General features: G+C 37.0%; 1 protein-coding gene and 1 long non-coding RNA gene across 2 annotated transcripts in view; one reads left to right on the forward strand and one right to left on the reverse strand.

Annotated features, from left to right (window-relative positions):
• LOC126820653 (unconventional myosin-Ib) overlaps positions 1-14,051 on the forward strand; it is a 287,803-nt gene that overhangs the window by 133,499 nt on the left and 140,253 nt on the right. The window lies entirely within an intron of this gene.
• LOC126820678 (uncharacterized) lies at positions 2,382-6,652 on the reverse strand. Its single transcript, XR_007680062.1, has 4 exons — positions 6,558-6,652; positions 5,246-5,396; positions 3,509-3,590; positions 2,382-2,524 (listed from the first exon to the last, which is right to left on the reverse strand). It is a non-coding gene; the product is annotated as an uncharacterized LOC126820678 (long non-coding RNA).

Here is a 14,051-nt window from a genome sequence, read left to right on the forward strand (position 1 = left end):
ACACTAATAATACAAAATAACATCATATTTCAGTCTTAAAACTGTGGGTTGGGCTTAAGATTTAACAAATAAATGGCCAATAATTACAAGTTTTTTAACAAAGAATACTACATGTATAAACACTAATAATAATGATACAAAATAAAATCATATTACAAATAAATGGCACATTAAACAGGCCAAAAGCCATATTAAACAAATTGTACTATGAAAATTAAGTGCAAGGTGGAGCAGGGGAGGTGGAGGGTTATCAACGGAAATATCGTGGATAAAAACACAAACGTCCTGTCTGTGGCACTGCTAATTCTGTTGTGATGAAAAGAGCGGGAAAAAACAACGCGGAAACCCAGCTCATTTACATACTCAGGAATATATATGAAATAGACGAGGACTATATCAAGAGTAACAAACCTGGACGAGGACTGTAACACAAAAATCATTATTGACAATGTTTATTTGTGTCTCCATTCAAACTAACCCCATCCCCCAATAACCGAGCGAAAAACAAACTAACAAAAGAACGGATGGTGTACAATGTCATTTAATAATGACTAATCAACTGAAATATGCATTATCAATGAATACAAATCTTTAACAAAGAATACTACATGTATAAACACTAATAATACAAAATAACATCATATTTCAGTCTTAAAACTGTGGGTTGGGCTTAAGATTTAACAAATAAATGGCCAAACACATCACAAATTGTGATGTCGTGCCCAAACCTAAAGATACCATCTGCATGATAGCTGAAAATATTATGACAAATAATGAACATTGATTGACATACATGTACCTAAGCTTACTGGCTAAAGTCACTACATACACAATACAATAACAAATCTGAGAACTAAAGAGATAAGTGTTACGCCAGCTAAAAGAGGGCCAAGGTATATGCCCACTTACAGTCAAACAACTAATACTAACTGAAACCTGTGTCAGTCGCCTATACTGTGTGGGCTTAACCCTTTCAATGCTAGACGTAAATCCACTGCCTGTGCTAGATCCTTTTTTGAGGAAAAAAGGGGAGTTGGAACTGAATGCCAAACAGTACTTATGGAAGCTTTTATGAAAAATCTTTTTGTCTGTTGGGATGGGCATAAGGTTGGGCTAAGAGGAAAAAATAGAATTTTGGAAATTTGCATAATAATGTATACACGTGACGTCATGGCGGCCATTTTGGATTTCTCATTTCTCACTAAAGCTAACACGAAAACGAATTTTTCTCCATGAAATACTTATGAGATATTGTTTTTTTCACTGGATTTTCATAAAGATATATAAAATGAACAAAAATATCAATAGCAGCCATGAGCAATGCCAGCACGAACACGCGCATCACGTCTCCCGCTGCCATGACCACCTGCGGATTGCAATACCTTGTTTTTACTTTCACTTTCATCCCCAAGTCCCATATCATTATCAATATAGTCAGTCAATAGATCTACACGTTCGGGACTCAGGAATTGCCTACGTCTTTTACGATCCAGCAAGCCAACATTATTATCAACATCAGAATTATTGTCAGAATCTACTGCAGACACAGGGCTATCGTGTTCACATTGGGCTTGTTCATCATGCACGGGAGACATATAGCTAGCCATGGGCGGAATGTCGCGCAGCAAATCACACACTTCATAATACCAATCACTGTCCTGCCTACTATCATTATCAAGTAACTGGAAACGGATTATGTGTATCACCCGCCTCGAAATTGTTCACGTGTTGGTCAGCAAGACGTCATTCACGGAAATACCGGGTACGCGTATTTTACCGACATTTTATAATACCCGATACTACAGAATAGCTTAAACTATCTAATAACTAAAGGAAACCAATCATGACATACTATATATTATTTGTCATATTGATATAATTCTATGTACATGTTAATATTTCCACTCTCATCCGAGCGCCCGAAGGGCGCGAAGGATGAGAAGAATTATATGAATATATAGCCCGAGGGCTCGAGGATTTATGATTGCATGTTTCTTGTGACGTCACTAGAATATGCACTAAATTCAACGTTTAAAGTAAACAAAACTCACACGTGCGTGTGTATATAACCATCACGTGTCCCCAGATCAGGGTATATAAACAGTAATCTATCCATCATCAATGTCTTTTTAAAGTAAAGTGTAACCATAAGTGGACAACCAAATGAATAATATAGCCAAGGGAGGACAGAGGGAGGGAAGATAAATCCTCGAGCCTTCGGGCTATATATTCATATAATTCTTCTCATCCTTCGCGGCCTTCGGGCGCTCGGATGAGAGTGGAATTATATTCCACTATAGCCCTTCGGGCTTCTCCGATTTATGATTGCATATTTAAAGGGTTGGTCACTTAGTAACATTAAACAACACTTAACACTTAACGTAGTTAAATAATTTTAATACTGTAAATCATTTATCAGTGAAAACATAATCTTGAAACACTGTACTTGCTTCTGTAACCTCTTCCCTCTTATAATATTTAAAAAACGTCTGCTCATTCTTCCAGCTGGCAGTCTCTAGCAATTCTGAAATTGGACAGCCCGACAAATAAGCTTTAGAAGTCGAAGCTCCTCTCATAGAATGGGCAGAAAAAACAGAAGTATTAATTCCAGCAAGGGCCATAGTTTCTTTAATCCACCTGCTTATGGTAGAAGCAGAAATACAGTTAAAAGTTACATAAGACACAAAGAGTTGCTTAGACTTTCTTCTGCTTTTAGTGGACTTCAAATATTGTCTTAGAGTAAAACATGGACAAATTTTTGTGTTTTTGAAACTTTTAATTTTAATTAATTTTAATGGATTGGAGGCCTTGGTTGTTTTAAGGACCTTATCTGTGATCAAAGTTATACAGAAACCACTATCAATCAGACCATTAATAGTGAGAGCCGTAAGAGTCTGACATCTATGGGCTGAAGCGAGAGCTAATAAGGCCACTGTTTTATATGTTAATAGTCTCAGAGGTAAATCCTCCAAAGGAAACAAAGAACTTAAATATTTCAATAAAACTGAAACATCCCAAGTAAAAGTGTACTTGGGTTTAGGCGGATTTTTGTCATACAATCCTTTCATGAATCTTGAGACTAGTGGCTCATTTTTCAGAGTAATTTTGCCTAAAATTTGCAAAGTCTGTGATATCGCAGATCTATGAATATTGACCACACTGTAGGAACGATGGTCTGATAAAAAACTCAAATAATTGATAACATCAATTACAGATGGATCCAACGGATCAATTTTCCTCTGAATACTCCAAAAACACCATCGTTTCCAGGCAAGATCATATTGTTTATTGGTACCTGCTCGCCAAGATCCAATAATGAGGTCTCTAGACTTGTCTGAAAGTCCTTGGTTAGAGAGATATTGCCTGATACAAGGCAAGCGGTTAGGAACATGTGTTTGCCCCTTAAAGGATGAAGGCAATTGTTGTGTGCTAAACGAAGGAGATCTTTCCTGAGAGGTAGAAGCACTGGTTCGGCGATCAACATGGAAAGTAAAGTAGGGAACCATACCTGGGACGGCCAAGCTGGAACTATTAATATACCCATCAAGACACAATCTTCCTTCATCTTGGAAAGCACTTTTGGTAAAATACTGAAAGGTGGAAACATATAGGGATGATAATTAGACCATGAAATTGAAAAAGCATCAAAAGCAACTGCAAAAGGGTCAGGGTCCCAGGAAACATAGCAATCCATCTGTGCATTTATTCTGGATGCAAAAAGATCCACGTCTGGCAGAAAAAATCTATTACAAACTTTATTAAATATATATTCGTTAAGTTTCCACTCAGTTGAGTTAGAAAAAACTCGAGACAATCTATCAGCTGTCTGATTCTCTTTGCCTGGTAAATGTTTAGCTGACAAAAAAATGCTTCTCTTATAACACCACAACCATATTTCTTTAGTAATGGTAAATAATGGATCACTTGATCCCCCTACATTATTTATATATGAGACAGCAACCATACTATCGGACAAAATTGAAACGTGCTTCCATTCAATAATTGAGGAAAAACACTGTAAGCCATACAAAATTGCCAATAGCTCCAGTGCATTAATATGCTGCTTTGATTCAGAAAGATTCCAAAGGCCATTAGCCTGAGAGTTTCCTAACACTACACCCCAACCAGTAAGGGATGCGTCGGTTTTCATTGTTATGGCAATTTTGGGTGGTTGAATAAAAAACCCATTAAAAGACTTGACACTATTATACCACCAGAGCAATTCCGATCTCATCTCTTCATTCAAAGATATAGCTGCATCATAATCAAAATTACTGCACGCTAAAGCCACATTCTTTTGTCTATCCAGGAAATGAATAAATAGTGGCGCGACTAAAACAGCTGTCCTTGTAAAGGAACACAGCCCAATAAATGAAGCAATTTTACGAATGGTCAATTTAGGTGCAAGAAGAATATCATTTGCAAGTGATCTAATTTTATCAATTTTTTCAGGAGTTAAAGACACGGTATAGGTCTCCGTATTGATAAGAAAGCCGAGAAAAACTAATTCCTTACTAGGTGTAAAATGTGATTTTTCTTTATTAACAGAAAACCCTAACTTGTTAAAAAGGTTGGCGGCCTTATTAGTTGCTAACAGACTTTCCTGTTCATTATCAGCAGCAAAAATAGAATCATCTATAAAATAGGAACACACAATGCCTTGACCACGAAGACATGCAAATATAGGCTTCAGGGTTTTAGTAAACACTCTAGGCGCCGACGAAATCCCAAACGGCAAACATGTGAATTCATACAGAACATCTCGCCAAACAAATCGAAGGTATTTTCTATGACCTTTAAAAATACGGATTGAAAAATAAGCATCGCTGAGATCAATAGATGCAAGATAATCATTAGGTTTAATCATTTTCAATGTAAAGGCTAAAGTTTCCTGTTTAAAATGCTCATATGCAATAAACTCATTTAAATATCTCAAATTAATGACTGGTCTAAATTTGCCATTCTTTTTCTCTACTAAAAAAATATTTGATATAAATTGGTCAGAGTCAGATTTAAAGACACGAACAATGGCGTTTTTTGCTAGTAAAGTCGAAACCTCAGCATCAATTAAGTCCATTTGCTCCTCATTAAAGGGAGGCGAACCCGAAATGGAAAACTGAACTGGTTTAGATATAAAATCTATTTGATAGCCTTGTACAATATCAAGAATCCATTGATCAGAAGTTAAATTACACCAATTATGGTAAAATTTAGATATGTTACCAGCAGTAAAATCAGTACTTACTGAATTATTTATTGGTATTGCTGTTGGTACTGTTGATATTGATTTTGGAATGGTCTCTGACCCCTTCCTCGTACTCTCCCCCTGCTTGTATAGGGTCTTCCCCTGAAGTTTCCTCTCCGATCCTGAGGTCTTCTGTTCTGGAAACCCTGTCCTAAAAAAGATCTCCTATTAGACCTAGGATTCAAACGTCCTGACAAATTGAGAGAGGATGAAAGCCTATTAGATTGATCAATCTCCTTCATTCTGTTGGCAACATCAGGCCCAAAAAGTGTTTCTCCTACAGGTCTTGTTGTTGAGCAAAGAGGGTGATAACGTCTACTCATAAATTTCTTAAGAAATATCCGACGTCTAAGGGAAAGTTCTAATATGCTATTGCCTAAAGTGATAATTGAATCCACCAGGGTATTTTTAAATTCCTGGTTATTAGACTTGGGTAGTAAACCTAGTAAGGGGGCAATGCCCAGGCCTATTAATTTTTGCACTTCCTGTAGTGAATTATCCTGCGCTTGAGCAGGTTTGGGCAATACCTGCCAAATATCAGGTTCAACCAGAGGAGGTTGTAACCTCTTACAATTCTCAGGGATTGGATATTTTGTTACCAATTTGTTAACCTCTATTTTTTTTGAAGTCGCAATATTGACTAAATTAACCAAATTGTCACCAACGGGCTTGCCATAAAAGTCATCGCCCTGAAAAATTTTAGGCACATCAAAAGAATCTGATTCAGTCGGTTCCTCTTGGAATTCGTCATACATGGATTGCGGGTCAACAATATCTAATACTGGTTCATTATAATCATCACCATCATACATTTCAGTTGCATTACAAGAAGTAGATGGGCCTGTATCTGATTTATTGACATAAACCTCTTGTTCCCCCATATTGAATTGTAAAAACTCATTTACGGCTGCCAGACTCTGTTTTATTTGATCAAATTCGGTCCTATCAATGAGAACATTATTATTATTATTCGGTGCATCATAATTATAACCAAAACTATTATTAGAAATAGGTACAGGAATATCAATATGCTGATTAGGATTGCTTGTGACAGTAGCACTAGGTGCAGGCCTAAGATTATTTTTTCTAAAAGTAGAATGCAAAACATTAGTATGACAACTACTAGTGTTAGAATTAGATTGCTTGGTATTACGCTGAGTGACCTTGGCAATATTGGGAGCTTTTTTAATAGTTATTCTGGGTGCGATCTTCTCAGCCGACTCGACAACAGTCGGATCAATCACACTAACTAAATCACCTTCAATTTTGCGACTTTTGGGGTTTTTGATCGTCTTTATAGATGTAATTTTACCTTCCTTTCGTTTTCTGGTATTCACCGGAGTTTGTTTACATTCTTTCTTGGTAATACTACTTCCGGGGAATCCGATAGAAACATTGCTGACGACAGCCGTGTTTTCATTGGACGATTGATGGTTAAGGTCGTCACCAAAACCAAAATTATTAAAATCCAAAGGATCATAATCAATTATTAGATCGTTGTTATTAGATGGTATGTGACCATCCTCAAAATTATCCATATCTGCTTGTAATTATCAACCCAACGGATTGATAGCGATAAATACAAAAATAAGGGACAAATCAACGATAAGTCCACGATTGCTTACAACAATGATAAAAAGCTAGAATATGGATAATAAAACTAAAAGGTAAACGAATCAGCGATTCTGAAATACGAACCAACGGAACGTACGTAGTGCAATGGTCTAGGATCAACAAGAAAAAAGACATTGATGATGGATAGATTACTGTTTATATACCCTGATCTGGGGACACGTGATGGTTATATACACACGCACGTGTGAGTTTTGTTTACTTTAAACGTTGAATTTAGTGCATATTCTAGTGACGTCACAAGAAACATGCAATCATAAATCGGAGAAGCCCAAAGGGCTATAGTGGAATATAATGTATGTTGTCCTCAATGGATGTTGGGATACAATAAATTCTTATCTTATTACACAAGGATCAAGCATAAAATTAACACACTAGCTAAGATAATTGAGGAGAATAAAAGGCAAATAACCATATAGCCAACCAAGCCCTTCCTACACAGCCCATACTGTATGGGCTTAATAAGTCAGTACATACACAATAAAATATCTAAGGGTTGGGATACAATAAAATTCTTATCTTATCAGCACAATAATTGAGCATAAAATTAACACAATTGACAAGAATAAAAGGCAACTAGCCGTATAGTCTACCAAACCTTTCCTACACAGCCTATACTGTATGGGCTTATTAAGTCAGTACCATACATACAAAATACAGTATCTAAATAGATAAAAAGATAACACAAATCAAGACACACACACTAATCGAGCATAAAATTAACACACTAGCTAAGATATTTGAAGAGAGTAAAAGGCAAATAACCATATAGCCAACCAAGCCCCCCCCCCCCTAATATCAGTCTACACTGATCCAGATTAATAAATGTGAACAAAAATGTTTGGTAACCCCTTTGGGAGATCTATATTGACAAAATGGGTAGTCGAATGTATGATTTAACTGCGGAACTGTTCCAGCGTCCCATAGTCCGAATCGATTCTTCCGAGTGGCCCTGAATAAAACCTGTTGTTACTGCGCCAATTCTAAAAGAATGTAATTTGTATTGGTTAGTTGGCAAACCAATAAACGTCAAGATTTTTTGCAACGACACATTAACAAAATTATATGTAACGCATGCTGCATCAGCAAACTGGAATAAAGGACCGGAGGCATGGGGGAAAAGTTTCATGTACTGTAACAAAGATATGGAGCGCAAGTCGAAAAGTGTGTAGCTTAAGACATTTACAAGAAATAAAGAGATGCATTGGGGATGATGTAGTTTTATGTTTAAAATTCTCCTTTGCAACTTGAACAAAGGCCAACTTATTGTGATCAAAGGAAAACTGTACATTTTTAGTTAGAATTATATTAGCAATTGATGATTCGGATTTGAAAAGCAATTCACCTAGTCGGAAGAAACCTGCAAACGCCAGCGAAAAATGCAATGATTTTTTAGGGAAATCACTTTCGGAATAGCACAAATAATGCGAGTCAATATTTCAGAAGTAAACGGTAAATGTGATTGTGAAGGTACGTGCATTTTTCGAGCACCTTTTAACCCCTTAACTGCGTAGGACGTTATATAACGTCCTGGACAACTGCCACTCACCGTGTGTAGGACGTAATATAACGCCCCGGAGGTATTTTCCTCAACATTGTGTAAGACGTTATATTACGCCTGGTCGAGGAAATCTAATTGAAGGGAGACAACTCTATTTACTGTTAGTTTTAATATGGTTTAAGACCACTAAAATTTGTATTCAGGAAAAAATAGGTCCAAAAATGACGTTTTTCGTCAAATTAATTACGCAATAGGGGGTAGTTAACGTCAAATTAATTACACAGTTAAGGGGTTAAGAGATTTTTTAACATAAAGGAATTAATGGTATCCAGATATCCTAACAGCTTTTGAACAAACGCTAGAACCGATGCATGGGATGTGATTGTATTTGGGGAAAAGCCTGAATAAAACATATTCGCAAAGTAATTAACCACAAGTTGATTAGGAAGAGGGAAACATGGAGCCAAGTGACTGTCTTTACAAAATGATACAAATCTCACCCATGCTCGGAAGTAATTTGCTTTTGAAGATGGAGCTAAGGCTGCGCCAATTAATTTGAGTGCAGATGGTGTTAAATTTTCAAATGATCTAGATTCAAATCCTGAGGATTGACATCTAACCATGGAGCCCAGTGCCTGGCTTGCTGAAATTTAAAACGGGACAAGCAATCAGCAACAAGATTAGATTTCCCTGGAATATGTTTTGACCTGACAAATATATTGTATTTTATAGCAGCAAATACAAGACGACGAAGCAATTTCATTAAGTGTGGGCATTTTGGGGTGGCTTTGTTTATAACAAACACCACACACTCATTGTCAGATAACAGGAGGATTTTATGATTTCGCAATAAGGGTCCCCAATGTTCAATTTCAAGAACAATGGGGAAAAGTTCCCAAACATTAAGACTCATATTCTGCATTTCTTGGGGCCATGTTCCATAAAACCATTTGGAATTCAACACTGCTGCATACCCTGCAGTTGATGCCGCATCAGTAAACAACTTCAAATAGTCTGAAACCAACCAGGCATCACTCAGAAACATACAACGACCGTTAAATCCCTGCATAAATTCATGCCATAACCTTATATCAGCTTTGGCAGAATTATTTAATCTTATTTTGTAATAAGGCTTCGCAACCACGACGGTAAGGTCATACAGCCTGCGAAGAAATGTACGACTGGGGACAACTACAAGGGTGGCAAAATTTAAGAGGCCCAGAAGGGACTGGAGTTGTTTAAGTGTAACTTTGTCTTTATTTAGGAAGTCAGACAAAGCAGCCCTAATTTTAACTACTTTTTCTTCTGGTAAGCGACTCACCATCTGCATGGAGTCAATCTCAATTCCATAAATGATTATTTCAGTAGTGGGTTCAACCGTTTTGGAGGCCTTAATGGGAATATGTAGATAATGCGCAAGTGTCATAAAATTGTCCAAGGAATCAGCACACACTGATGTGCTAGGTGGTCCAATAAAGAAAAAATCATCAATCATGTGACTAAGAGATGTATTATATTTGGTTTCCATAATCCAATATAGCGCGGAACTAAAAAGTTCGAAAGTCTGGCAACTCATACTGAGGCCCATGGGTAAGCACATGTCCGCAAAATAATAATGTTGGTTGTCATTCTCAACAGAAAACCCAAGAAGCTCATAATCATCCGGATGAATGGGCAAGAGTCTATAAGCATTCTGGATATCCGCCTTTGCAATGAGTGCCCCCCGACCATGTTGCCTAACAAGAGATACAACAGTGTCTATAGAGTCATAGTGGACTTGTGTATAACAAGGGTCGATGCCTGAATTTATAGAGTTTCCCAGGGGAAAGGAAATGTCGTGTATTAGCCGAAAAGCACCCCTTTATTGTTTAGGAACCACTCCAAGAGGAGAGCAGCGTAAATTTTTAAATGGGGGTTCTAAAAAGGGGCCCATAACTCGATGTGGTAATAGTTCATCATTTAGTTTCTGAAACAAAATGTCCATATTTTTATAACAAGAAGAATGATTCCTAGCCCAAGAAAATACTTGTTCCCCATTATATGGAATTTTAAACCCCAGAACAAAGCCCTCACATAAAAAGTTTCTCTCAGGGTCGTCATAGCCCAGCAGCAGATCGTTTAATTTACTGGAAACGATTGGGGTTGGCCCCCTTGCTTGATGTTGTATTAATTTTACGAAATGAATAACAACGGGATTTGGACACTGGCAATCCCGTCTTAGGCTGCGGCGAGAGGGCGGATTTATGGCCAGACGGTACTTGTGGCAACCCACTCTGAATTGTTGATCACATCCATAAAAATTGAAAATGCTTTCTGCCAGACCTCAAAGGTCAACAATTTGGATTTTGGGGATGAAAATATATTAATGGTTGGCTCATTATCTGTGTCAGAAATATTCAAAGCAAGTAGCGACAGATCCACAAATTTATCCGTCCAAATATCCTTGCGGAGCCTATCTGATAAATGGCGAAAAATTGACATGCATGACGTAGTACCTTGGTGGTGCTGGACCGGTACAGAATCGGGAATCTAACAGAGGTACATGTAGGTCCTGCTGAAGATGAAGGGGGTACCATGACTAAACCTCTTTTGATGAGTTTAGTTATTAACAAGTCTGTCAACCGTTTTTCGGCCGTTGTGGTCATGGGTACCTGTGGTATCTCATCTTCGCTCTCTGAAGCAACCGATGGAACTTGATCATCCCTCTTTCTTTTTGACATCTTGAGACTGCAAAAGAGAAGGAGTTAGGGGTGGCCACAATGAAGCACAATGATCGAAGAAGTACGGTTTTCGTAAAAGTCCAGCAGCAGAACACCCAGTGAACAAATAATCAGTCTGCTTCATCTGTATACAAAAAGTATAAAAACACAAGGATTATTCCCACAAGGCTAAGCATGCACACAGGTCATTGAATCAAGGCGGGACCAAATGCTGTGATAAAGTTCAACAGAGTCTGAGACCCTCGCCATGCACACATACTAAAGATCATGGTACCAAAAGCATGCACACTTATTAATAACCATAGTAAATTTGACATATACATATTTGTATTACAACTGATGACACAGTAAAATTCACTATCACAAGTGTAGATCAGATACAAACAGTTTATCTCTCAAATGGATCAGTACCTTTATATTATATATATAAGTGTACAACTTGACCAAAGTGTTGGAACACACTTATGTTTGTAAGAAATTCCTAACCGCAAAATACCAGCGGATATGTCGCAATAATGCATCCCTGATGCTGCGCATAAATAACAAATTACCAACTGTATTTGATAAATGAATGCCATCATCCGAGTAAATATGTTAAAGAAGCTGCCAAAGCCCAGCTCTATGTCGCCAAAAACTAATAGCAAAGTTAGACTCCTGGCAAAGTTGCATCAAATGCAAATTAGTTGATTTAATCGTGTCATTAAATCCCCTGAACGGCTCAACAAATCTCGGCAAAAGCTGACTAACAATGACGCATTTAGGGCTATACTGAGTCATAAGTAAAGACGCAAAGTTCACAACCGCGATAGCCACTTCATGCGGCAAACACTCGCCAGATGCAACATCATTCGAACCTAAGTGTAAAATTATAATATCAGTCTGTCGAAAAAGGCTACTACGTGGCGCGCGCACAAGCCGTCCATGCCGATCGTGTCGAACTCGTAAGCCACCATGTCCCCAGCAATGCACATCACATAAACTCAAATCTAAATCTAAATTCGAATGGCCGTAATTCTTTATGAATGTATCTAAGCCTTTAAGATATGACGAACCATACAATACGATCCTAAGAGTGCTAGACGGCACTAACTGTAAGCTATGGGCCGGCTTTTTTACTGTAAACAAAGTGCCAGCCCTCTTAGCGGAAGTCGATGTATCACGCGCCATGATGAAAATACGAGGCGACGACAATAATTATTGCAAATTCATAATTCCAACTTACGAACACCTAGTAAATATTCCACCAAAGGTATTTAAAAACTGCCACTCAGGATAGCCAAAGACCAGAAAACCAACGTATACACACCACTGTGATATATTATCAACGGAAATATCGTGGATAAAAACACAAACGTCCTGTCTGTGGCACTACTAATTCTGTTGTGATGAAAAGAGTTGGAAAAAACAACGCGGAAACCCAGCTCATTTACATACTCAGGAATATATATGAAATAGACGAGGACTATATCAAGAGTAACAAACCTGGACGAGGACTGTAACACAAAAATCATTATTGACAATAATGTTTATTTTCTGCTCAGGATAAGTAGCGATAAGCAATTTGATTACGATAACTTTGATTCAAATTGGTGAATTGTTCCATTACATCAATACCTTGGCTATGGCTCGATGACTAGCATTTTCTGCTAAGGCTAAGTAGTGAATTTAATTTGCTTGGTTGAGACTTTGGAATACAATAACTCTCCTAAAAGGTTGAATGTTCAAATTTGATGTAAGTGTTAACAAGATGAATGCCTTGACTAAGTTCGCACCTCCATTTTTAGCTTAAATAAAAATATGGCTGAACTGTTCTAATTTATTTAATATAGGAGAAATCCGATGCCATCAAGAGTTGAATATGACCTGGATAAGTTAATTAATGTCTGATTAATAATTTAGAAAACATTTCAGGCCTAAAGAAAGACCTGCAATAGGCAGATTTAGCTCTTTCATAATGTATGTTTAAGCTAGACTGTTCTTAAAAGGTGTAGATAAATGACTTGACTGAGGTTGATGATTGGCTTTTTCTGTTCAGACTAAGCAGAGATAAGCATTTGAACATGAAAGCTTTCACTCAGTTTGTTTATCATCAGTTTCTGCTTAGACTAAGTATAGATAAGCAGTTGATTGCAGGATGCTTTATATATATAATTACCAAAAAATAAAATTTGAAATTAAAGATACATTATGTAAGATTTAGATAAAGAGCTAGCCATTCTTGCTATAATAGTTCGAAAATAGATAATGTAAAATGAATAATTTGAAAATTTCATTCAAATTACTCTCTTGCGAGCGAAGATAATAGCTTTTGAAGGTTTGACAAGACGTGTGCAATAATTTCAACCACCGTACTGGTTGTTCGAAGCTAAGTCTCACTCCTCCATTTCTAGCTTAAATCAAAATATGACTGAACTGTTCTAATCTATTTAATATCGGAGAAATCTGATGCCATTGAGAGTTGATTATGGCCTGGATAAGTTACTTAATGCCTGATTAATAATTTAGAAAACATTTCAGGCCTAAAGAAATACCTGCAATAGACAGATTTAGCTCTTGCATAATGTATGTTTAATTAATATGTGTTATATATTTATTTTGGAATGATGCAGAGGGCATCATCCTTACTGTTGGCTTGTTTTAATTTTTGTTTGTGAAATGTTTGATAATTACATTATATCTTAATGCATGTTAATATTTGTTTTAACATCAGAATTCTCTATCATTTATAGGATTTCCATATTATCAATCAATCAATCAACACAGAATTTGTATAGCGCAAACAATACTTCAATAAAGTTCCTAATGCACTTTAAAGTTTATGTGTATTCTTTAAGTGTTTATTTTCGTCAAATAGATGTGTCTTCAAACGTGACTTGAAGATGTCTAGAGTTTTTGATTCTTTGATGTCTAAGGGTAGAGAATTCCAGGGCAAAGGTGCTGCAAAGTGAAAAGA

The sequence above is a fragment of the Patella vulgata genome, chromosome 5, assembly GCF_932274485.2.
Source record: "Patella vulgata chromosome 5, xgPatVulg1.2, whole genome shotgun sequence".
Taxonomy (NCBI): Eukaryota; Metazoa; Mollusca; class Gastropoda; family Patellidae; genus Patella; species Patella vulgata.